This window comes from Ursus maritimus, unplaced genomic scaffold (assembly GCF_017311325.1).
Source record: "Ursus maritimus isolate PB19 unplaced genomic scaffold, ASM1731132v1 scaffold_35, whole genome shotgun sequence".
Lineage (NCBI taxonomy): Eukaryota > Metazoa > Chordata > Mammalia > Carnivora > Ursidae > Ursus > Ursus maritimus.
In genome coordinates this window covers 24,088,743-24,111,753 of record NW_024426119.1, presented here as the reverse complement: position 1 = coordinate 24,111,753, position 23,011 = coordinate 24,088,743, and the positions used below count along the sequence as shown (strand labels likewise).

The 23,011-nt window shown below is 37.1% G+C and overlaps 1 protein-coding gene across 3 annotated transcripts in view; it reads left to right on the top strand.

Moving 5' to 3' along the window:
* Positions 1-23,011, top strand: part of GALK2 (galactokinase 2) — a 105,181-nt gene that overhangs the window by 30,365 nt on the left and 51,805 nt on the right. The gene's annotated exons all lie outside the window — the stretch shown is intronic.

Genomic DNA, 23,011 nt, shown 5'->3' with positions numbered 1-23,011 from the left:
TTATCCCATGCTCACGTACTACCACATTTATAGATGGTGTGGGGAGGGCATCAGGCAGATCAAGAGAAAGTCAGCCACATGCTTGGTCTGTCTTCCATCTATTTAAACTTTCAGTCTGAAAATTGTATATGTAAGAGGAAAGAAGGAAATAAAGGAGAAGACAAAGTCTCAGATAGAATTCTCTTCGACTGTCATGTGTAAATATATATTAGTTAGCCCTTTGTAAGCTATGGCTTATTTGGTGGGAAGGGCAACTTGTTTTTTGTGATTGACAGGTAAGAAAGCAAGGGAAAGAAAGTCCATATGTGAAATGTGGTTCCACTGGTACTATGTTTAATCTGATGGTTTATTTGTTTATTCCTTTGGTCATCATTCAACCATTATTTATTTAGTGGCTACTTTGTACCAGGTAATATTCAAAGCATTGGAGCTATAATAGGTCCCGTTTTAACCCTCACACTGCTTATGATCTGAAAGGGGATCAGAGACAAGTAACAGGCAACTATAATAGAGTGTGATAAGTGGATAAGTAGTGTGCTATGGGAGCACACTAAATGCAGATTCAGAGAGCATGGGGCATCTAAGCTGAGACACAAGGATTAGTAGATGTTTGTTGAGAAATAGTGATAGCATGAAAACACTGGTAACATCAGTAGGCATGTATCAGGTGGAGGGAACCTTATGTGGGAATATCTAGAATAAGAGTGATCATAGATTGTTAGAGGAACTAAAAGGGGCTTAATTCGGCTGTAGTAATTTGGATGACAGGAGACCAGATGCTGGGGCTTGTAAGCCATGTTGAAGAATTTGGGCTTTATCTTGATAGCAGTGTAAAATCATTGCAGGCTTTTAGGAAGAGGGTAACATGATCACACCTATATTTTAGAAAGATCACTCTGGCTCTATTATAAAATCTAGATATGAGGGTAGTGATAATGTCAGTAGTAGGGAAATGATTTGGTCTAGGGAAATGGCAGTGAGAATGGAGAGACCTGGATCATAGACTTAAAGTACATCTCAGACAGAATCAGTAAAACTTGATCATTGATTGGGTATGGGGATGGGGGACAGAGAAGAGTCAAGGATTTTACCCAGGTCTCCGGCTTGGTGTGATTTGTTGGAATAAGGAATATAGAATAGAAATTGAAATGTTGAGTAGGGGGACTCTGTGGGCACGCTGATAGAGTTATCTAGTATTTAGTCACAAACAATATCCTTGAAGGTTAGGAGGAAGATCTGGAGTTGAGATGGTCCATTTGAGAGTCATTAATATATAATTGGGTTTTTAAGCCATAGGAGTGGAGAAGAACAACCAGTGGAAGAGTGTAGGTAGGAAGATAAGGAACTCTCTAGGACGAGGATCTGACAAGCATGAACATTTGAGGGATGGGCTGAGGAAGAGATGTCCACTGAAGAGACTGAGAAGTAATCGGATAGATAAGAGGAAAAAAAGATGAGGCAACACCAAAGACAAGGAAGAGAATATTTCATGAAAGCAGTGGTTTTATTTTTTTTTTTTTTAAAGATTTTATTTATTTATTTGACAGAGATAGAGACAGCCAGTGAGAGAGGGAACACAAGCAGGGGGAGTGGGAGAGGAAGAAGCAGGCTCATAGCGGAGGAGCCTGATGTGGGGCTCAATCCCAGAACACCAGGATCACGCCCTGAGCCAAAGGCAGCTGCTTAACGACTGAGCCACCCAGGCACTCCCGAAAGTAGTGGTTTCAAATGCTACTGGGATGTCAAGTAAGACAAGGACTAAGAAGCATCCATTGGATTTAGCATCAGAGAAGTTAAAGAAATCTTGGCAAGAACAATTTAAAATAGGAATGAGTTAAAGGGTCTGTGAGAGGTGAGAAAGTGGAAAAGTTCAGTGGATACAAAAAATCTGGTCGTGCCTGGTGAAAGAGATAATCTGATGTCTGTGGTGGGGGTGAGGTCAAGGAATTCATTTATTTATTAATAAGAGGATTAGTGAAACTTAATTTTTTGCATTTTTTTTTTGGCCTTTAATGGTGTAAATATCTAAGGGAAAAGAAGAAAAAGTGATGAAGAAAAAGAAACTTTGGAATTAATTTTGGCTGTCTCTGTGTTTTCAAAGTAAAAAATAGCAAATGTATGAGCATAAAAAGAGACACATGGATCAACGGGACAGAGTAAAGAGCCCAGAAATAAACCCATGCACATATGGTCAATTATTTTATGACAAAAGAGTTAAGAATATACAATGGGGAAAGGATAGTCTCTTCAATAATTGATGTAGGGTAAAACTGGACAGCCACCTGCGAAAGAATGGAAACTGGACTGCTGTCTTACACCATACACAAAAATTAACTCAAAATGGATGAAAAACTTAGACTAAGACCTGAAACCATAAAACTCCTAGAAGAAAACATAAGTGTTAAGCTCCTTGACATTGGTGCTGGTAATGATTTTTTGAATTTGACAACAAAAGCAAAAGTACAAAAGCAAAAATAAACAAGTGGGACTACATCAAAATAAAAAGCTTTTGCACAGCAAAGGAAACCACCAACAAAAGAAAAGGGCAATCTATCGAACGGGAAAAAATATTTGACAATTATTTATCTGCTAAGGTGTTAATATCCAAAATATATAAAGAACTCATAAAACTCAATAGCATAAAAACAAACAATATGATGAAAAATGGGCAGTGTCTGAATAGACATTTTTCCAGAGAAGACATACATATAGGCAACAGACACATGAAAAGATGTTCCACATCACTTATCATCAGGGAAATGCAAATCTAAACCACAATGAGATATCACCTCACACCTGTCAGAATGGCTAGTATCAAAAAGATAAGAAATAGGGGCACCTGGGTGGCACAGCGGTTAAGCGTCTGCCTTCAGCTCAGGGCGTGTCCCGGCGTTATGGGATCAAGCCCCACATCAGGCTCCTCCGCTATGAGCCTGCTTCTTCCTCTCCCACTCCCCCTGCTTGTGTTCCCTCTCTTGCTGGCTGTCTCTGTCAAATAAATAAATAAAATCTTAAAAAAAAAAAAGAAATAAGTTGTTGGTGAAGATGTGTAGAAAAGGGAATCCTTGTGCACTGTTAGTGGGAATGTAAATTGGTGCAGCCATTATGGAAAACAGTGTGGATGTTCCTAACAAAATTAAAAATAGAGCTACCATATGCTCCAGCAATTGCATTTTTGGGTATTTATCTGAAGAAATTGAAAACATTAACTTGAAAAGATATATGCACCCCTATATACATTTAAGCGTTATTGGCAATAGTAGAGGTACAGAAACAACCTAAGTGTCTGTTGATGGGTGAATGGATAAAGAAAATGTGGTATATATGTACAATGACGTATTAGTTAACCATAAAAAAGAGTGAAATCTTGCCAATTGCAACAACATGGAGGGAACTTGAGAGCATTGTTCTAAGTGAAATAAGTCAGACAGGAAAGACAGATATGTATGATTTCACTTGTGCAATCTAAAAAATTTTTTAAATGTTTTATTTTATTACTTTCTCTTTTAGAGAGAGAAAGAGAGGTGGGGGGAAGGGCATAGGGAGGGAGAGAATCTCAGGCAGACTCCACACCCAGTGTGGAGCCCAATGTGAGGTTTGATCTCACAACCGTGAGATCATGACCTGAGCTGAAATCAAGAGTTGGATGCTTAACCGACCAGGAGCCCTTAAAATTTTTTTAAAAACCCAAGCTAATAGATATAGAGAACAAATTAGTTGTTGCCAGAGGTGGTGGTTGGGGGATAGGCGAAGTGGATAGAGGGAATCAAAAGGTACAAACTTCCAGTTATAAAATAAATAAGTCATGGGATGTAATGTATAGAATGGTAACTAGAGTTAACAGTACTGCATTGCATATTTGAAAGTTGCTAAGAGAGTAAATCTTAAAGGTTCTCATCACAAGAAAATAAAATTCTATAACTATGTATGGTGATGGATGTTAACTAGACTTATTGTGATGATCATTTCACAATATATATAGATATCAAATCATTACGTTGCATACCTGAAACATTTAAGTGTGTTAGTTTTACCTCAATTAAAAAATTGAATAAAAAATAGTAAATATACTTTTATCAGAACTGACTCCATTGCCTAAAGGGAACAATATGTATATCCTAGATTTCCCTGCTAGTCTAAGTTGCACTGACAATGCTTATGTTTCATAGGGTCTTAGCATCATTATTTAGGAGAGTTTCTTTGCTGTAGTGACATAGAATCTTAATTGAAAGGAAGCCTGATTTCCTCAGAGTCTTTATAGTTAAGTGCCAGTTGTTGACATAGTACGTAAGAGCTCAATGGACTTTAGAGATGAGCTAGTTCAAATTTTTTTTTAAACTGATGTATCAGTCAGCGTCCAAAAAGAAACAAATGGCACAGAGGGTATAACTGAAGACAGTTTAATAAAGAGACTATTTACAGAGATGTGAGCAGGGTCAAGGGAACCAACTAGGAAGAGTTCCCTTGTGAAACCAGAAGCTATTATACTTAGGAGCTATGGCTGTAGAGTAACGTTGCCAGAGATGCAATGAGGCAGGGGTAGAGTGAAGTGGGTAGGAATGGCAGTGAGTGGAAATGGGCGAGGGGAGTTGTCCATAGAGATCAGTCTTCTGGGGTATAGAAAAGTGTGACAATGGAGGGACGGAAAGGCAAATGGAGAATAACCAGCCTATCTGATAAGAAAGATAAGTCCCACAAGAGAGACTGGCGACTAATCTCTTCCAGTTGATGAATAATCCCCTTCCAATTAATATGTACATCCAGTAGTCCTGTTAAATTGCAGATAATAATTGCTGCAAATGAGATACAAGTAGATACGGAATTTGTTAACTCGTTAATAAATGAAATGTTGTATGTCTGAAGCCACTAAAACAAGATGGCTAGTCACCCAGAAATTCTGGAAGACCGAAATTATGAATGAGAAGGAAACTGGCAGAAGGGAATATGGTGTAATAAAAAGACCTGTGAAATAGAAAAGGCTAGAGACTTCTGGTTTCAAGATGCCAGAACAAAGAGCATATCTACTCTTTCTTTCTCCAGCCCTCATTTATTTTTCTTTTCTCAAAAAAAATCATCCCCAAACAATAGGGAAAGCAGGAAAACAGAGGCACAGTTTTCATCTTTGATAAATCAAGGAGACGTAAATAACCCTAAACCACAAGATACAAAGATGGAAAGTAGGTGGAAGGATGGTGCATGACTTAGCAGAATGAAGAAAGGTCAGAGCCAAGTGCCTGTGGAAGGAAGTGCAGATGGAAGGCAAGTTGACTTACAGCTGTTTGGAAAGGCTTAGGAATTCGAGGCACCCAGTACCATAGAAAGTAGGGTGACATGGTGGGTGGGAATCTATTTGAAAGCTTTTGTGAGGAGAAGATAGACCTTCAGAGCCTACTCTTAACTCCCTCAGCAAGGAGACCATTTCCTCCCACTTTTGCAGGAATCTCTGGAGAAACAATCAGAGATAGTCTGGCCACACTGAGCACTGAGAAAGGCCGGATGAGAACAGAATTGAAAACTGGGGGATTAAAGGACATTCTACATCTGAACAGTGAAATTTCCAACTCCCTTCCTGTTCTCAGCTCTGTCATACCAGCAGCCTTACCATTCCATATCCCACTAGGAATACTGAAAGATTCTTCTCAGAAGAAATGGAACCATCCTGGAGAAGAGACCTATAGATACTGACATTTGGTGACTTCCTTGCACAAAAATTCTCCAGCTACTCTATGACCCAATTAGAGGCCCACTTATAAATCACCTTTCTAGTGACTCACTCTTAAATATGATAGGGTATCAAAAGATAATCAGACTTTGGAAGAAAGCCTCCAACATGAAGCACACAAACAAAGAAACAAGGATTAAAAAGGTACTCAGAGAAAACAGAGACAATGCTGAGAGCAGAAGAATGCTTCAAAGAAGCCATGGTATTCTCAGAGAGATCAAAGAAAATGTTGAAAAAAGAACAGAGTTTCATTTTTTGAAAAGGAACAAAAATAAGAAAGTTTTTGAATATTAAAAATATGACAGCTAAAACAAAAGTTTCAGTGAAAGGATTTGAAGAACTCTCTGATAGGGAAAAAAAGAGAGGGGCAATAAGAGAGAGAAAGATAGGAAAATTTGTAGATCACTTCTAGAAATTCAGTATCCAACTAGTCAGGAGAAAAATATAGAAGACTATATTTAAAAAAAATAATATTTCTGTAAAGTGAAAAATGAATTCTCAAATTGAAAGGTGCTGATTGGGTGTTCAGTATAATAAATGAAAATAAACAAATTATACCTCCACAATTTTTTTTTAATTTTTAAAAAAGAAAAGAGAAAAAACAAAGTACCTCATCTGGGAATTTTGAAACTTGAGTGTTAATAGAAAACACACTAACAGCTGATTGAGAGAAGAGGAGAGAAGAGAAAAGAAGGGAATGAAAGTTAATTTATCCAAAACAGTTTTGGAAAACAGAAGGCAATAGAGTAATATAATGAATTATCATCTTTTGAGTTATAATCTTCAAAATATAAATGAATTCTAGCTTAGAATAAAGGAATTGATGAAGTATAAAGATAGAATAAAACAGTCTCAGACATGCAGCCTAAAGCCTATAGAAGGTAATCCACCAAAACTAGGGAATAAACCAAGAAAGATGACATGGGGACTAGGAAATGGGAAATCCATACGGGAGAGAGGAGTTGGGTATTTATAGAACATTGGTTAGGGGAAATCCAACATACCGCCCATGACACCTGGAAGCTTTAGGGAACAGTACAGTTTAGAACCAGAAGACGGAGGGAAAAAATGGAACTGATAAATATTATCAGGGGAAAAAAAAGTGATAAATCTGACATGTTTGACCATATGGAAAATGGGCTGAGAGTGATTTTACAGCGTTATTGTAGGGGATAGGAAGGCTTAGCTAGACATGCAAATACGACTAAGCAAATGAGGAAATAAGGCAATTATTAAATATAGGAAAAATGTAAAAAAAAAAAAATGGTTCCAGAAAGGAAATCAGTAATTTTTCATGACTTGGCTCATAACTCTAGTCTCAATACACTGAATACGGATTTAACCAAAATTTTGACCTAAATTTAGATTGGGAGGTAGGGAAAGGAGAGTCTAAGAGAGCTAAAATCCTTACTGACCCTAATGTGAAGGCTGTAGATAAAGTTTAAAATGGAATAACGAGGAGACAGCATTTTACTCAGCTTATTTGGTAATTTAAAGCAAGAGCTAAGAGTGGGAAATGTTTGACTCAGGGCACGCTGCATTGGGGGTGGGGGTGAAAGCGGGGAGAGTTATGGACTGGTTTTGTTGTTTTAAGCCTTGTAGCTTTGATCTTTTAGATTATGTGCATATATCCCTTCTGCAAAAGTAAAAATTAACTGAAAATAAAGAAAAAGATGGCAAGAAGGGGTGAATGGAATGAAAAGGTAAGGAGGGGGGCACTGGAGGGTGGATATGAAGATGCAGGAAGGGATTCAAGGCGTCACAGTTCGAGATTGAGAACAGATGAGCTGTTGGGGCCAGACCAAATCAGAACCGCCTAGGGAGAGGCTTGCTGATGGGTTTTGGGTGAAAGGGTCCAAGAAAATACAGGCAACGTCCACTTAACATGAGTCCATTCCAAAAATCAGTTGTTCTGTAAAAAATCATAGGCCTAATTCTTATTATTTTGAGTAGGAGAAATTATAATGCATTACTCCTCAACTCAGAGCCGCTACCTAATTTCCTACAATGTTACAAAAACACAGTAAAAATTCCTTTCTGTAAGTAACACAGAAATACAGTGAAAAAATACTTAAAACAATATTCTAGAACATGAAACAATTAATTTGGTTGTTAAGAAGCAGTTACTGTACATAGTAGTACACTGTATGTCTTCTCTGAGGACACCTGGTAACCCAGTATTCTATACACTATTTTGTTAACAATGTTGTTTTTAAGCTTCAGGGTGTAAATATATGCATTTTAAATAAACACTTTTCAAAAAGTGTTGTATTGAGAGATATATATAGTTTATGAAGTTTGAGTGTCAAAAACCAAGTGTTCTATCAGGAAAATGTGAGGTAGTGAGACATTCTGTAAGGTATGTCTATACTTTTTAGGTCAGGATTCAAGTTGCTGTAGACTTGTGTTCAGTTTCTGTCTGTTCTTGAATTGTCCTTGGAGGCCAAGAATGAAGGACCAAGTTCCTTTTAAGGATCTTAGATTAGAGATAGGGGGCTGGCTTGGGAAACAGGTCGCAACTCTGGAGGCTAGCCTTGGATAGTAAGGTGTGTTAAGTGGACTTCTACCCACAAATTCTTCGCTCTGCTGGGGTGTGGTGGGGTAGGGTATTGACTCTGAATTCAGGAGATGGTGGACTGAGTAAGTGATGTTCAGAAGACCTACTTTGGAAGAGTGAGGGGTATAATAGAAGACTATAGCGCTGAACTATATCCTCATGTTAAAGTCTAAGGAGGAGAAACCCCCTATGGCCGTGGTTGATGAGGGCTGAAATGATCAGCAGGGAGCTGCTGTAGGGTCAGAGGGCATTCTGTGTGCATTTGTCAAAAATACAATTCATGTGATGTCTGAGTAACCTGGAGTATGGTTTAGGCATAAAACTTTCCCTTGAGGGTTGCTGTCCACTGAGGAAACTGGAGAAGCTCATGGTTAGACATCAAAAATCCTGTTTGTTATTGGGAAGCCTGGAAGAACAGGAATAATACTGGATTTATGAGGGAGTGCTTCCCAGAGAAGATAGGCTTTTCAGCCACAGTATAAACTTCCTATCCTAAGTCTCGGAAGTAGCATTCAGTGACATTTATTGACCACCTACCAGGTGCCAGGCATTGTTCTAGAAACCAGGGATACATCCGTGAATAAAATGAGTGCAGCCCCAGCTTTCATGGGACTTACATGCTGGTGTATGTGGTGATAGTGGGAGATAATGAGCAGCTATCTAAATAAATAGAGAATATCAGCCAGGACTATGAAGAAAAATAGGCTGTAGTGAAGGGAAGTTGCTATTTTAGATGAGGAGTCAGAAGTCCTCTTTAAGGAGGAAACATTTTAACAGACACTAAGGAGTGGACACAAAAGGGAAGCAGAAGGAACAGCACATCCAAAAGCCGTAAGGCTAAAGCATGTTGGTCCTGTCCCAGGAATAGCAGGGGCCAGTGTGGGGAGGTGTGGTGAGTGGGGAGAGGGCAGGGTGGCAGGAGGTGAGCTGAAGAGTGGGGATCAGAGGCCACATTACCACATTGTATAGAGTCTTCTTTGGATTTCATTCCAAGTATAATAGAAAGCCTTTGGAGGGCTGTGAGCTGAGGTGTCAAGAATGATTCACATTGCTTTGAGTTTCTTGCAGTTGGAAGTAGTATACTGTACCCTATACTGACCAAGGAGAAAATAATCTAAAAGACAAAAAAAGAAAAGAAAAGGAATTGCCAGTGACGTTTTGGAACTTAAATGCACATAGTGGGGTACTAACAGAAGACTTATTAGTTGGGCATCTAGCTCATACAAGGTATGAAGTATTTTATGTGTAAATAGAGAACAGGTTATTAGAATGGCTACTTGGTGTCATCAAATTGGGAAGTTTTCAAATAAGTGGTAAGGTCTAAAAAACCAAGGGAAGGCTGTGTCTTGACACAAAATACTGGGAGGGGCCTGGGGCAGGGTGAACCCTGAAGTGTATTATAGCAGTTCTCTGAGCCAGACTGAAGTCCATAGAAGGACGTTGCTTCAGTTTGTATAGAATAAAGAAAACCTCATCCATATAATGGTTAAGGAAAATAGTAGTTTAAAACATTCCAGCCAGATGTGGACTGCTAATGAACTGCAGCAGCATGGCCTCTAAGAAGATGGTAAATCCAGAATACAGTCTTGGAAAAGAATCTCTTAATTAAGTGTTGGACATGGACTAAAGCCATGTGCTCACTGGTACAAAAACCAGGAGGGCTGAGCGTTAGCACTGGGTGGCCTGTGTTTAAAAATGTTTGAAATTTTGAGTTAATATTGTTAATATGTAAATATAAAACCATTCACATCATTTTATCAAAAAAACCCAAGTTTCTTTCAATTATGTAGCATTGTGTTTGTATCGCTCGTTATATTCTTTTTTAGGAGTAGGATTTGTGAGTAATTTGGATTCACTTCGATGCCGTGACTAAGCTATTTGCAGATTAGAAGCCTTGCTTTGCAGAGGTTGTTTAGGTCACCTCTGGTTTTTCTTTTTTTCCATTTCCTTTACTAGGCTAAATACATGTTTACCTTTAGCATAAACTAAGGCAAACAAGACAAATTAAGGAGCAACAGATTGGAGGAATATGGTTCACTGTTTCCAAGTGGCTTCAAATGAAACCATTATTGCTGAAAATTCATGCGTATACCTTGGTTGTGTTTGAACTTTTGCTGTGATCTTTAGATCCTTATCATTATTAGGTCACTGTGTTTCAAGGCCTCCAAACTTTGACTTGTACCCGGGAATAAGTTAAATGTTATCTAGTATTTAAAGAATCAACTGGGACAATCCCCATCATATCAAGTATACCACATATGTACGTAGTCCTTACCTACCACATTTACTGTATGCAGAGAAAATAACTAAAAGATGAACATAAAAGCTCATTTCTTTTTAACACTGGATAATATTTCATTGTGTGGATATTACATAGTTTATCCATTCACCTACCGAAGGACATCTTGGTTGCTTTCAAATTTTGCCAGTTATGAATGAAGCAGCTATAAACATCTGTGTGCAGGTTTTTGTGTGGACATAAGTGTCAACTCCTTTGGGTAAATTACAAGGCGTGTGATTGCTGAAATGTATGAAAAGAATATGTTAAATTTTGAAAGAAACTGTCAAACTGTCTTTGAAAGTGGCTGTATCATTTTGCATTCCCACTAGCAATGAATGAGAGTTCCTGTTGCTCCACACTATCACCAGCATTTGGTGTTCTGGATGTTGGCCATTTTAGTAGGTGTGTCCTAAGATCTCATTGTTGTTTTAATTTGCATTTTCCCAATGACATATGATGTGGAGCATCTTTTCATATGCTTATTTGCCACTTGTATATCTTCTTTGGTGAGATGTCTCTTAAGGTCTTTGGCCCATTTTTTAAACAGGTTATTTCATATTGTTGAGTTTTAAGAGTTCTTTGTATATTTCGGATAACAGTCCTTTATCAAATATGTCTTTTGTAAATATTTTCTTCCAGACGGTGGCTTCTCTTTTTATTCTCTTGATATCATCTTTTGCAGAGCAGACATATTTAACTTTAATGAAATCCAGATTATTAATTCTTTCTTCTGTGGATTGTGCTGTATCTAAGAAGTCATTGCCAAACCCTAGGTCATCTAGGTTTTTTTCTATGTCATCTTCTAGGAGTTTTATAGTTTTGTTTTACATTTAGGTCTGTGATCCATTTTGGTTTAATTTTTGTAAAGGTGTAAGGTCTGTGTTTAGATGCATTTTTTTTGCATATGAATGCCTAGTTGTACTATTTCTTGAAAAGACTATCTTTGCTCCACTTTATTGCTTTTGCTCTTTTGTCAAAGATCAGGCTTTATTTATGTGGATTTCTGGGCTCTCTATTCTGTCCCATTGATCTAATTACCTGTTCATTTGTGAATACCAAACTGTCCTGATTTCTGTAGCCTTATAGTAAGTCTTGAAGTTGGAAACTGTCAGTCCTCCAGCTTTATTCTTGTCCTTTCATATTGTGTTGCTATTCTGGGTGTTTTGCCTCTCCATATAAACTTTAGAATCCATTGATAACCACAAAATAACTTGCTGGGATTTTGGTTGGGATTGCATTGAATCTATAGATCGAGTTGGGAAAAATTAACATCTTAACAATATTGAGTCTTCCTATCCGTGAACATAGGATATTTCTCCATTTAGTTCTTTGATTTGATTTGAGTTTTTTTTTTTAAAGATTTTATTTATTTATTCGACAGAGAGAGAGACAGCCAGCGAGAGAGGGAACACAAGCGGGGGAGTGGGAGAGGAAGAAGCAGGCTCCTAGCAGAAGAGCCTGATGTGGGGCTCGATCCCATAATGCCGGGATCACGCCCTGAGCCGAAGGCAGACGCTTAACCTCTGTGCCACCCAGGCGCCCCCTGATTTGAGTTTTATAGTTTTCCTTGTATAAATCTTGTACATGTTTTATTTGATTTATACTTAAGTATTTCATTTTTTTAGGTGCTAATGTAAATGGTCTTGTATTTTAAGTTTCAAATTCCACTTGTCTATTGCTAGTATATAGGAAGGTGATTGACTTTGTATATTAATCTAGTATGTTACAACCTTGTTATAATTGCTTCCGGGAATTTTTTTTTTGTTGTTGTTGTTGTTGTTAATTCCTTTAGATTTTCTCCATAGATAATTATGTCATCTGTGAACAAAGACAGTTTTATTTCTTCTTTCCCAATCTGTGTATCTTTTATCTCCTTCTCTTGTTTTATTGAACCAACTAGGACTTCCACAATGATGTTGAAAAGCAGTGGTGATGGGGGGACATTCTTGACTTGTTCCTGATCATTTTACCTTTTGAAATTCATTGTCAAGTTGTCATCTAGAAAGATTTTATCAATAATATGCAGCAACATTACATGAGAGTCCATTTCCCCACAGCCTTACTAACACTTTATCAATCTTTAAAATCATTTCCAAACTGACAGATTCTTTCTTGGGCATATCTTTGATGATTAGACAGTTTAAGTATCTTTTCCGTGTTTTTTATTGGTCATTTGCATCTTTTGGACTTTGTTATAGATCTACTCAGTTCATATTACTCCATAAGAACTCTATATATTAAGTATTCATATATTATATGTTGCAAACATCCACCCCTTTACTAACCAATTTCCTGTTTGACTTCTGTTAAACTAATAATTCTGTTTTGAATTTTTGTTTGTTTGTTTTAAGTAAGCTCTATGCCCAGTGGGGAGCTTGAACTCATGACCCTAAGATCAAGAGTTGCATGCTCCACTGATTGAGCCAACCAGGTGCCTCTAAACTAATAATTTTATATTTGCTTTTTTTAAAAAAAATATTTTATTCATTTATTAGAGAGAGAGAGAAAGAATGAGCCAGGGGAGGGGCAGACAGAGAGGGACAAGCAGACTCCCCACTGGGCAGGGAGCCCCATGTAGGACTTGATCCCAGGACCGAAGTGAGCCAAAGGCAGACACTTAACTGAATGAGCCACCCAGGTACCCTAAACTAATAATTTTGAAGCAAAAGCCTCTTTAGTCATATTTAAGCAAACACATAGGGTGGTATCATTGTGTATACATTTACTTTTATCTTCCTTCGGATGAAAGTACTGTATACCCTTTCATTTCATTTTGAAGTAAAGTACTTGGAATCAAAATAGCCTGACAGACTCAGGGATTTTTTTTTTTTTAATTAGACTTTCTCAGGAATGAGCTACCTGCTTCATTAAATGGATCCCAGGGCTGATTTACCACATGTTTGACATAGTATCTTTAGAAGCTTACTCAGAGGAACTAAAATTGTAACTGATTTGTATTGTAAGCAGGAATATTTTCCGAATAGCATCTGTGCAGTAAAATATATACTTTTGAGGGGCGCCTGGGTGGCTCAGTCGTTAAGCGTCTGCCTTCGGCTCAGGGCGTGATCCCGGTGTTCTGGGATCGAGCCCCACATCGGGCTCCTCCGATGGGAGGCTGCTTCTTCCTCTCCCACTCCCCCTGCTTGTGTTCCCTCTCATCCTGGCTGTCTCTATGTCAAATAAATAAATAAAAAATCTTTAAAAAATATATATACTTTTGAATTATGAATAATGCAATTAACATCTGTTTAGTACTTGGAGAAATGCAAAGAACTTTACACTCTTCCTTTTGCCAGGCCACTTAACTCTGTAAAGTAAGGTGCAACTGCCAGCTTCATGGGACAGTCTTGCCTCTCAGACTTCTCAGAGCCTAGGTCCAGGATTATGTACTTGTACTTTATGTTATGTCAAAGGGATATGGCAGGTTTTACTTTTAGAACATGTTAATGTTACTTCTACTCCCCCTTAAGCTCTGAAAACATTCCACAACAACAACAACAACAACTACAGCACAACACAACAAAACTGTTTGGAGGGCACAGTCATTATGTGGATGGGCCCAGGTTCATTTAGCCCTTTTGGAGCTTGGGTGAGGCACTGGTAATTGACAATGGAGATGCTTTTTTAATTCTGAAGGACATATAAATCCATTGAGAATAAAAGAAGGGCAGCCAGTCTGGCAAATGGTAAATAACCTTAAAACTTTTCTCTCGCTCTAAAGAAAGAGATGATTGTATCATTTTCTTATGAGCAACTTTATACTGCCTGGCATAAAGGAGACAATTAATTGGGTTGGATTAAATTAGTGAGTTATCACCACTACCATCATCTGCATAATAGCCGTTTCCCCTGTTTTTAGTATTGTATTTGGATGAGTTAAAGGAAAACATAAAATGAATGACTTGTTCCAAAGACAGTGGTATCTTCTTCTAGGAGAATACATTTTTTTTTTAATTTTTATTTTTTTTAAAGATTTTATTTATTTATTCGACAGAGATAGAGACAGCCAGCGAGAGAGGGAACACAAGCAGGGGGAGTGGGAGAGGAAGAAGCAGGCTCCTAGCGGAGGAGCCTGATGTGGGGCTCGATCCCATAACGCCAGGATCACACCCTGAGCCGAAGGCAGACGTTTAACCACTGTGCCACCCAGGCGCCCCAGGAGAATACATTTATTTTTATTCTGAGAGTATGGGACTGAAAAACAGACCTGGGTCTGAATTCTGGTACTCCTACTCTCTATTATAGCTGAGGGGAAGTCTGTCTCTGGGTCTCAGCTTCCTCACTAGTAAAATAAGTGAATTTAGACCACTAAATCTTTGAGGCCCCTTCTAGTGCTAAGATTATGTGATCTAGGGGCGCCTGGGTGGCACAGCGGTTAAGTGTCTGCCTTTGGCTCAGGGCGTGATCCCGGCGTTCTGGGATCGAGCCCCACATCAGGCTCCTCCGCTAGGAGCCTGCTTCTTCCTCTCCCACTCCCCCGCTTGTGTTCCCTCTCTCACTGGCTGTCTCTATCTCTGTCGAATAAATAAATAAAAATCTTTAAAAAAAAAAGATTATGTAATCTAAGAGGTAAAGCAATTCTTAAGATCGTCAGTTTTTGAGGAGTTGCTTAATAATAATCAAAATTATATTATTGCTTATACTATATCTAAATCTTCTAATGGATTTTTCAAGATTCTAGATCCTAGTGACAAGAAAATTATTACTGGGAATAAAACCCAAACCTTGGGAAAGCTATATCCAAACTTTGGAATACTGCCGTTTTGGTACTTGTTATAATATAATAATGTAATATGACTCTGGTTGTATTGATGATTGACAGTTCCATCCCTTGGGCTGGGGAGGGGGGATTGTTGCCTTTTTTCTTACCTTTTTTTAAAGTTATCTTTCTCATAATTACTTTGTTTAATAACTGGCATTCAGGAATTTATTGAATAAAATAAACTTTTGTAATCTCAATGTCCACTAGATGGAGATACTGAGGTAACCAAGGTCTCAAACTGACAGCATATATTTTTACTTTGGGTAGTTTGCGCTTAGTTTTAATTAAAATAAATGAGATAGTAAAAAAGGAAAAGAAAAAGAAAAGAACAAAAAAAGTGAGGGTGAGAACTGAGAGTGAAATTCAGCTTTCCATGGCTCCAAGGAAGGATTCAGATACACCATAAATCACTGTGAAGAATTTCAAAGCTGTACTGCATATTTCCTGCCATTAAAACTGAGTGCATTGATCTAATTTGCAAATACCCACACCCCTTGAAATGATTGTGTTTAATTTACTATCTTTGAAAAATCTAATAAAAACTCGTAAGAAAGTTTCATTTATCAAGTTTTCCTGTTTCTCAAATTTAATTTCTAGATTTAGTATTTATAGACATAATTTTTATTTTTCTCTTTTGAGTATTTTTTTCCTACTAAATTTTTAGTAGCTCACTCTTAAAAGCATATTGAGCAATTTATAAGTAATACTTTTTCAGAGTTGGGATGCATTTTAGTAAGTATATTGTGACTTGTTCTAACGCAATTATTCTAAGGCCTTTGATGATTATAAAAGCAAGAGGCTGGGGTCAAATCCTAGGTGAAAATGCTAGGAGTCAGGCTATAAAATGAATATATTTTTGGAACATTTTAGTGAAGCTGGTAGGCAGTGAAAAAGATAGGCATATAAAAATAATTTAATGATATTTATCCAGGTATGCGCGAAATGAATGATCAAGACAAAGAGTAATTTACAAATTAAGTTTTCCTTGGTTACTGAGTATACCAGATACTTTATTTTTTCTTCAAGATTTATTTATTCATTTTAGAGAAAGAGAGAGAGAGTGCAGAGTGGGGAGAGGAACAGAGGGAGTAGGAAAGGGGAAGCAGATTCCCACTGAGCACAGAGCCCAGCTCAGGGCAGGACTTGATTCCAAGACCTTAAGATCAGACCCTGAGATCATGACCTGAGCAGAAACCAAGAGTCAGACATCCAGGCAAATGAGGCACCCAGGCACTCCTACCAGACACTTGAGTACTATTGGAGATTATTCAGAATTTAGATGAATGGGTGTAATTCCTTAATTTTAGTAGTATCTTAATTTGTAAGGGAACAGACGATAGAAAGTTAATTTGGCCTGATCATAAATACTGAAGGATGGAATTAAAAGATGATTTTAGTTCAGCCTTCTACAGGATGTTACGGTACAAAGATCATGTCCTTTCAATTCAACAAGACCTTGGACTCTTAGTTTATACTCTTAAGAGCTGTGTGACTTGGCACATTACTTAACCTCTCTGATTCTTTGTCTGTAAAATTAGGATCATAATATCTACCCAGTAAAGTTGTTGTGAAGATTAGAGTAATTATATAAAGTACGACACCTAACTCATAGTAAGTGGTAAGGATCATTACTGTCATCCTCACTTTATAATAATGATAATGATGATGATGATGATGGTAGTAAGAATCTATAATTCTCATTTAAATTAACAAAATGTAGATTTTTCTCTACAGGGGAGAATCTCTGGAAAATGATTAGGCTAGTTTTATCGGAAGCATTTTTATTTTCCTTGTAACTCTGAGGTTCAGGGACACCATGAACCCCAAATGGGTTAGGGTAGTAAAAGGAACCTTACTTTTCATTCCTTTATTTAACAGTGTTTATTCAACAAGGCACTCTTCCAGAATTGGGGCTGGAAAAGTAAAGTAGACAAGGAGCTTATATTCTAGAAGGGAGAGACAGACAGAAGAAATAAGTAAATGGGCAAGGTACTTTCACATAAGGTTAACTTCTATAAGGAGAATGAAGTCTGGCAAAGATGGAGAATGACTTGGAGAAAGGCTCCTTTAGCTTATGTGATTAGTACAAAGAATGAAAGTAAGAGAGGGGAGGAAGAGAAAAAATTACTAATTAAAACAAATACCAATTGTTGGTAAAGTTGAGTATTATTGTGGGCAGCAATAACATGAGGACGTAGGGATTGACATTTAAGCTGAAGTATATTAAACATTTAACTGTTAGCTATTCTGAACCTTTCTTCTCTGGGTAAAGTTCACCTTGCTGGTTTGCAAAATTTTCCTCTTAAGGGGATTGGACGCAATCTGCTGATTCTGCCATAAGGAGCCATTTGTAGGTGCAGAGAGTCATGGTAGAGTGGGATACTCCAGGGCCCTGGCAGGTTGGGCTTCTTTCCTTTCTGTGGGATGTCTAAGATTAGGTAAAGTAGAGTCAGTAGGCACCCCTCAAGGGCAACCTTCTTTGTTTCTGCATCAGGGTCTTCTACTGGGTTTCCAGACTTTGCTTTGTATGTCTCCTTACCCGTTTTTCATGGGCGTTCCAGTTGGAGCTGAACACGGGGAGCAATTGAGTATCATTTGTCTCACTTGGTCTAGGGAATCATAGATGGTCAATATTAGACTTAACATTCAGGGAAAAAACAATTAAAGAGGAAAAACTCTCTATTGAATTTTCTAATCAAGTTATTGCTTGGTATTTTGAAGATCCTACCTTTCTATAATATACTGGATTGTGAAGCTACTCTTCTGGAGCTGGCTGGAGAAAGTCTCAGACCTTTGACACTCGGTAGAACTAGGTATCGTTAATACTGCCAGGTGCCTCAAGTTACGTAATTTTTATATCAAATCCTATTCTGTTGTCTAGACTGGTATAATTTATGCTTTTTAAGCCTTATTTCACGATGTCATTGTATTCCTGTTGTTATCATTTTACTATGTGAAGAGATCCCACGATAAATTACTAAAATGAATCATGTAAGCCAGAGTTCCTGTTGTTTTGCTGTATACATTTCTTCAAAAATAAGTATTTTAAGGAATTAAAACCTTTCAAAGAAGGAAGGGTTTTCTTTCTGGGTGTCTCCACGGCAAAGGTAACATTTGCTCAAGTTTCATTTCACGTATGCAGACTATTCAACTGGCAGGTTGGCAGTTTGACATTTTAAAGTAACATATCTCATAATTAAATTATTTCCCATGGAATATCATAATTTCTTTGGAGCAATAGTGAGAGCAGGAGTGGTGAATCCCATTTCATTTTGTTTCTTATAATGAACTGAGGAAGTTCTTTAAATTCATCTTCTAGAAACCCAGGTTGTGTGCTGTTAACACTCGGGTGCCTGCTTTCTATCAACACCGGTAGGCTTTTACTAAGGACAATATAAGAGGGGGTTGTTTTTTTTGGGTATCAAATGGTGGATTTTAATGAGTGCCACCCAGGTTACTCTTTGACTAATATGCTGATTTAATTATTTTAAGCATGGAAATAAAATATAATTGTTTCAAAGATCTTGGGTAACATCCCACATAAGAAGACATTCTAGGCTATTAAACACTTGTTAATTTTGACTGTGTTTATTTAAATCAAGTGGAAGCAGGGCTCTGGGGAACTTTATGTGTGGTCATCAAAGCTCATAATCACCTATAATTTAAGTAAGCTCAGGCAAGGTAAAATTGGTCATGGCTTCTGTGGTTACAAGAGCATCCAGAAAATATGTGATTAATATTTCTTCTTTTGATAAAATTTTGGGTGTTTTTGTGAAGTATATGCAAAAGTTCAAGCAATCAGTAAAATTCAAAATTAAAAAAAATTTAAATGTGAATTTATTTTACATGCTGTAAAGACCTCTACCCAGTAAAGAGGTGAAAGTACTTCTTTTTATTATTATAATTTAAGTTGTATTTATGTTTATTTTCATGACAAAATATTCCAGCTGTCAGATTTTGTAGATATTTTAATCCTTCAAATTGGTGATAAGTTTACTGAAAAAGCAAATAATTTGTCAGAAAAAATTAAAAAATGTATATTCCTTTAGGAATAATTCACAGAAGTTTGTTTTGATGCAGGATGCCTTAATATTTAGAAGTTTTCATTGATTTGCTTCAGTGTTTTTGAATAATACAATTGTAAAGTATGATACACTGTTACTTGTTGAAACAGTGTTAAATATCACATATTGAATTAGATTGATTGTTAATGTAGCGCTTAAAGCTTTTTTCTCAAGTTTTTATTGTGGAGAAGTTTCAAAGGTATAGAAAAAGTGCAGGAATAGGCAATAAATACGCATATGTGTTTTATCTAGATCCTTGTAAACATTTTGCCACATTTGCTCTTTCTACTTTTTTTCTGAAGCATTGAGAGTTAATTGCAGACATCACTCTTAAATACTTAAGCATTCGTCTCCTAAGAACAAAGCATTGTTCAACATAACCGAATAAATTATCACATTGATACAATATAATTATCTAATATGCAGCCCATATTCAAATTTCCCAATTGTCCCAATAATAACGTCCTTTACAGCTTTTCTCTTCTTTTTCTTTCTTTTAAAATTTTTACTGACCTGATCATTACATTTAATTGTCACGTTTCTTTAGTTTCTTTTATTCTAGAACTGTTCCCCAGCTTTTTTGTCTTTCATGACATAAGCATTTTTGAAGAGTCCAGACTGATTTTTTTTTTTTTTTGGTCAAATTTCCTTGATTTGGATTTGTCAAGATGTTTGTCTTATTATTAAATTGAGATGAACCTTTTTCCCCCAGCAATACTACATGGGTGATATCCTTCTCAGTGAATCACAGCATATGATTTCTGTCTATTCCATTATACTTAATTTTTTAATACATAGGTGTAGGTAGAGAGTTCTGCTGCCTATCCAAAAGAATGCCTTAGTTTAGGTATGTAATATAAATCCGTTTTTATAAAGGCATGCTTATGGTTAATAATAGTTTAAACATAGTTTAAAAAATCCTTTAAGAGTGGAAAAATATACTATAAACTATCTAGCTGTCTATTCTGTGTTTTAATAAACACAACGCTAATTGCATATTTGTTGAATGAAAGAACATACTGATGACTTAAAAAATCACAGATCCTCAGCTTCGTCAAGGAACTAAAATCCTCTACTGTTCCACTGCTATTTAACTATTTTTATGTTTTCCTTCATTGTTTTGTTTAGGAAACAAAATGTACTCAGCTTGGAATAAACGGTTTGAAATATCTAACATAAAAATAACCCAAGCAAATGTAATTTTAAACTGTCACGGTGTATATAGGGTCACATTATTTCACTTGCAGTCACTCAGGGTTTGTATATATCACATTTCAGTGTAATGACATGGGCCGGCTCCAAAGAAAATACCAGGCAACACGAATTTGGTTTGACTAACAAATATTTATATGTCTCTGTATCTCTAATTATTGTAGTCTTTTAAAAGGTTTATGCTACACAGGCTTAATTCTTTAAAGCTTTCTGTTAGATTAAAAGAGGTTGATCAGTAGTATATCTAACTGTAAAAATGATACTGCAGCCTGTCTAGATAAATGTTGGAGTTAAGCCAGAGCTTCTGCAGAGAACAGGTGGACTTAAGAGTGGCCTGACACAAGCCGACAACTGTCTGTCATGTGCTTGCTTTCTTACATGTATTAACTGGTTTTTTTCTTTTTTTTAAACTGATTTTATTTAAATTAAATTAGTTAACATATAGTATATCATTAGTTTCAGATGTGGAGTTCAGTGATTCATCAGTTGCATACAACACCCAGTGCTCATTATATCACATGCCCTCCTTAATGCCTATCACTCAGTTACCCCATCCCCTCACCTCCCTCCCCTCCAGCAACTCTGTTTGTTTCCTGTAGGTAAGAGTCTCTTGTGGTTTATCTCCTTCTCTGATTTCATCTTATTTTGTTTTTTCCTCCATTCCTCTGTGATCCTCTGTTTTGTTTCTTAAGTTCCACATATGAGTGAAATCATATGATAATGGTCTTTCTCTGATTGACTTATTTTGCTTAGCATGATACCCTCCAATTCCATCCATGTCAATGTAATGGTAAGATTTCATCCTTTCTGATGCCTGAAATATTCTGTTGTATATAGATACGACATCTTCTTTATCCATTCATCTGTCGATGGACATCTGGGCTCTTTCCATAGCTTGGCTATTGTGGACATTGCTGCTATAAACATTGGGGTGCAGGTGCCCCTTCGGATCACAATGTTTGTGTCCTTTGGGTAAATATCTGGTAGTGCAATTGCTGGGTCATAGGGTAGCTCTACCTTTAACTTCTTGAAGAACCTCCATACTGCTCTCCAGAGTGGTGTACCAGCTTGCATTCCTACCAATAGTGTAAGGGGGTTCCCCTTTCTCCTCATCCTTGCCAACATTTGTTGTTTCTTGACTTGTTAATTTTAGCCACTCTGGCCGGTGTGAGGTGGTATCTTGTTGTGGTTTTGATTTGTATATTCCTGATGATGAGTGATGTTGAGCATTTTTTCATGTGTCTGTTGGCCATCTGGACGTCTTCTTTGGAGAAATGTCTGTTCATGTCTTCTGCCCATTTCTTGACTGGATTACTTGTTTTTTGGGTGTTGAGTTTGATAAGTTCTTTATAGATCTTGGATACTAGCTAGCCCTTTATCTGATACGACATTTGCAAATACCTTCTCCCATTCTGTAGGGTTTTGTTTTTTTGTTTTTTTTGGTTTTGTAGACTATTTTCTTTGCTATGCAAAAGCTTTTTATCTTGAAGAAGTCCCAATGGTTCATTTTGCTTTTGTTTCCCTTGCCTTGGGAGCTGTGTCTAGCAAGAAGTTGCTGTGGCCAAGGTCAAAGAGGTTGCTATCTGTGTTCTCCTCTAGGATTTTGATGGATTCCTGTCTCACATTTAGGTCTTTCATCCATTTTGAGTTTATCTTTGTGTATAGTGTAAGAAAACGGTCCAATTTCATTCTTCTACATGGGGCTGTCCAATTTTCCCAACACTGTTTATTGAAGAGACTGTCTTTTTTCCATTGGATATTCTTTCCTGCTTTGTTGAAGATTAGTTGGCCATAAGGTTGAGTTGGCCATAGAGTTGAGGGTCCATTTCTGGGTTTTTTGTTTTTTGTTTTTTTTTTTCTTTCCAGGTGGGTAATGTTGATAGAAGATCATTTAATCTTTTAGGTTTTTCTAGTCATCTAATTGGTACATTACAGGAAAGAAAAGATAAACAGTGATGTCCCTGGCTTGTGAGTTTGGTAGTTGGGTAGATGGGTAGTTGTATTGTTGGCTGCAGAATCATTCACATGTGTTTGCCCATTTAGTGCCATCCCTGTCAGTGGAATGCTTTTGCTTTTGTGAGATGACCAACTGGAACTGTGGGTTAAATCTGTAAAACCATTTAGTGGATCCCCCTCTTGATTAAAGCTCCCTTGTCAATGTGACCACAATAGAACCTCTGACTTCACTATAGTGCTTCTCACTTTGTATTGCAAAGATGTTTCCCTTAGACTGTCTTGAGGTCTTCAAGTGCAGAGACAGACTATTGCTTTTTTAAATCTCTGGATTCCCAGTGTATAGTCTGGTGCCTAACTGAATTAAGAAAAAAAAACATGCTCTCATTTGCAACATGATAATTTGCTGGCAATAATGTAAATAATTACTTAGGCTTTTATTTAGGATCAACACCTGAGA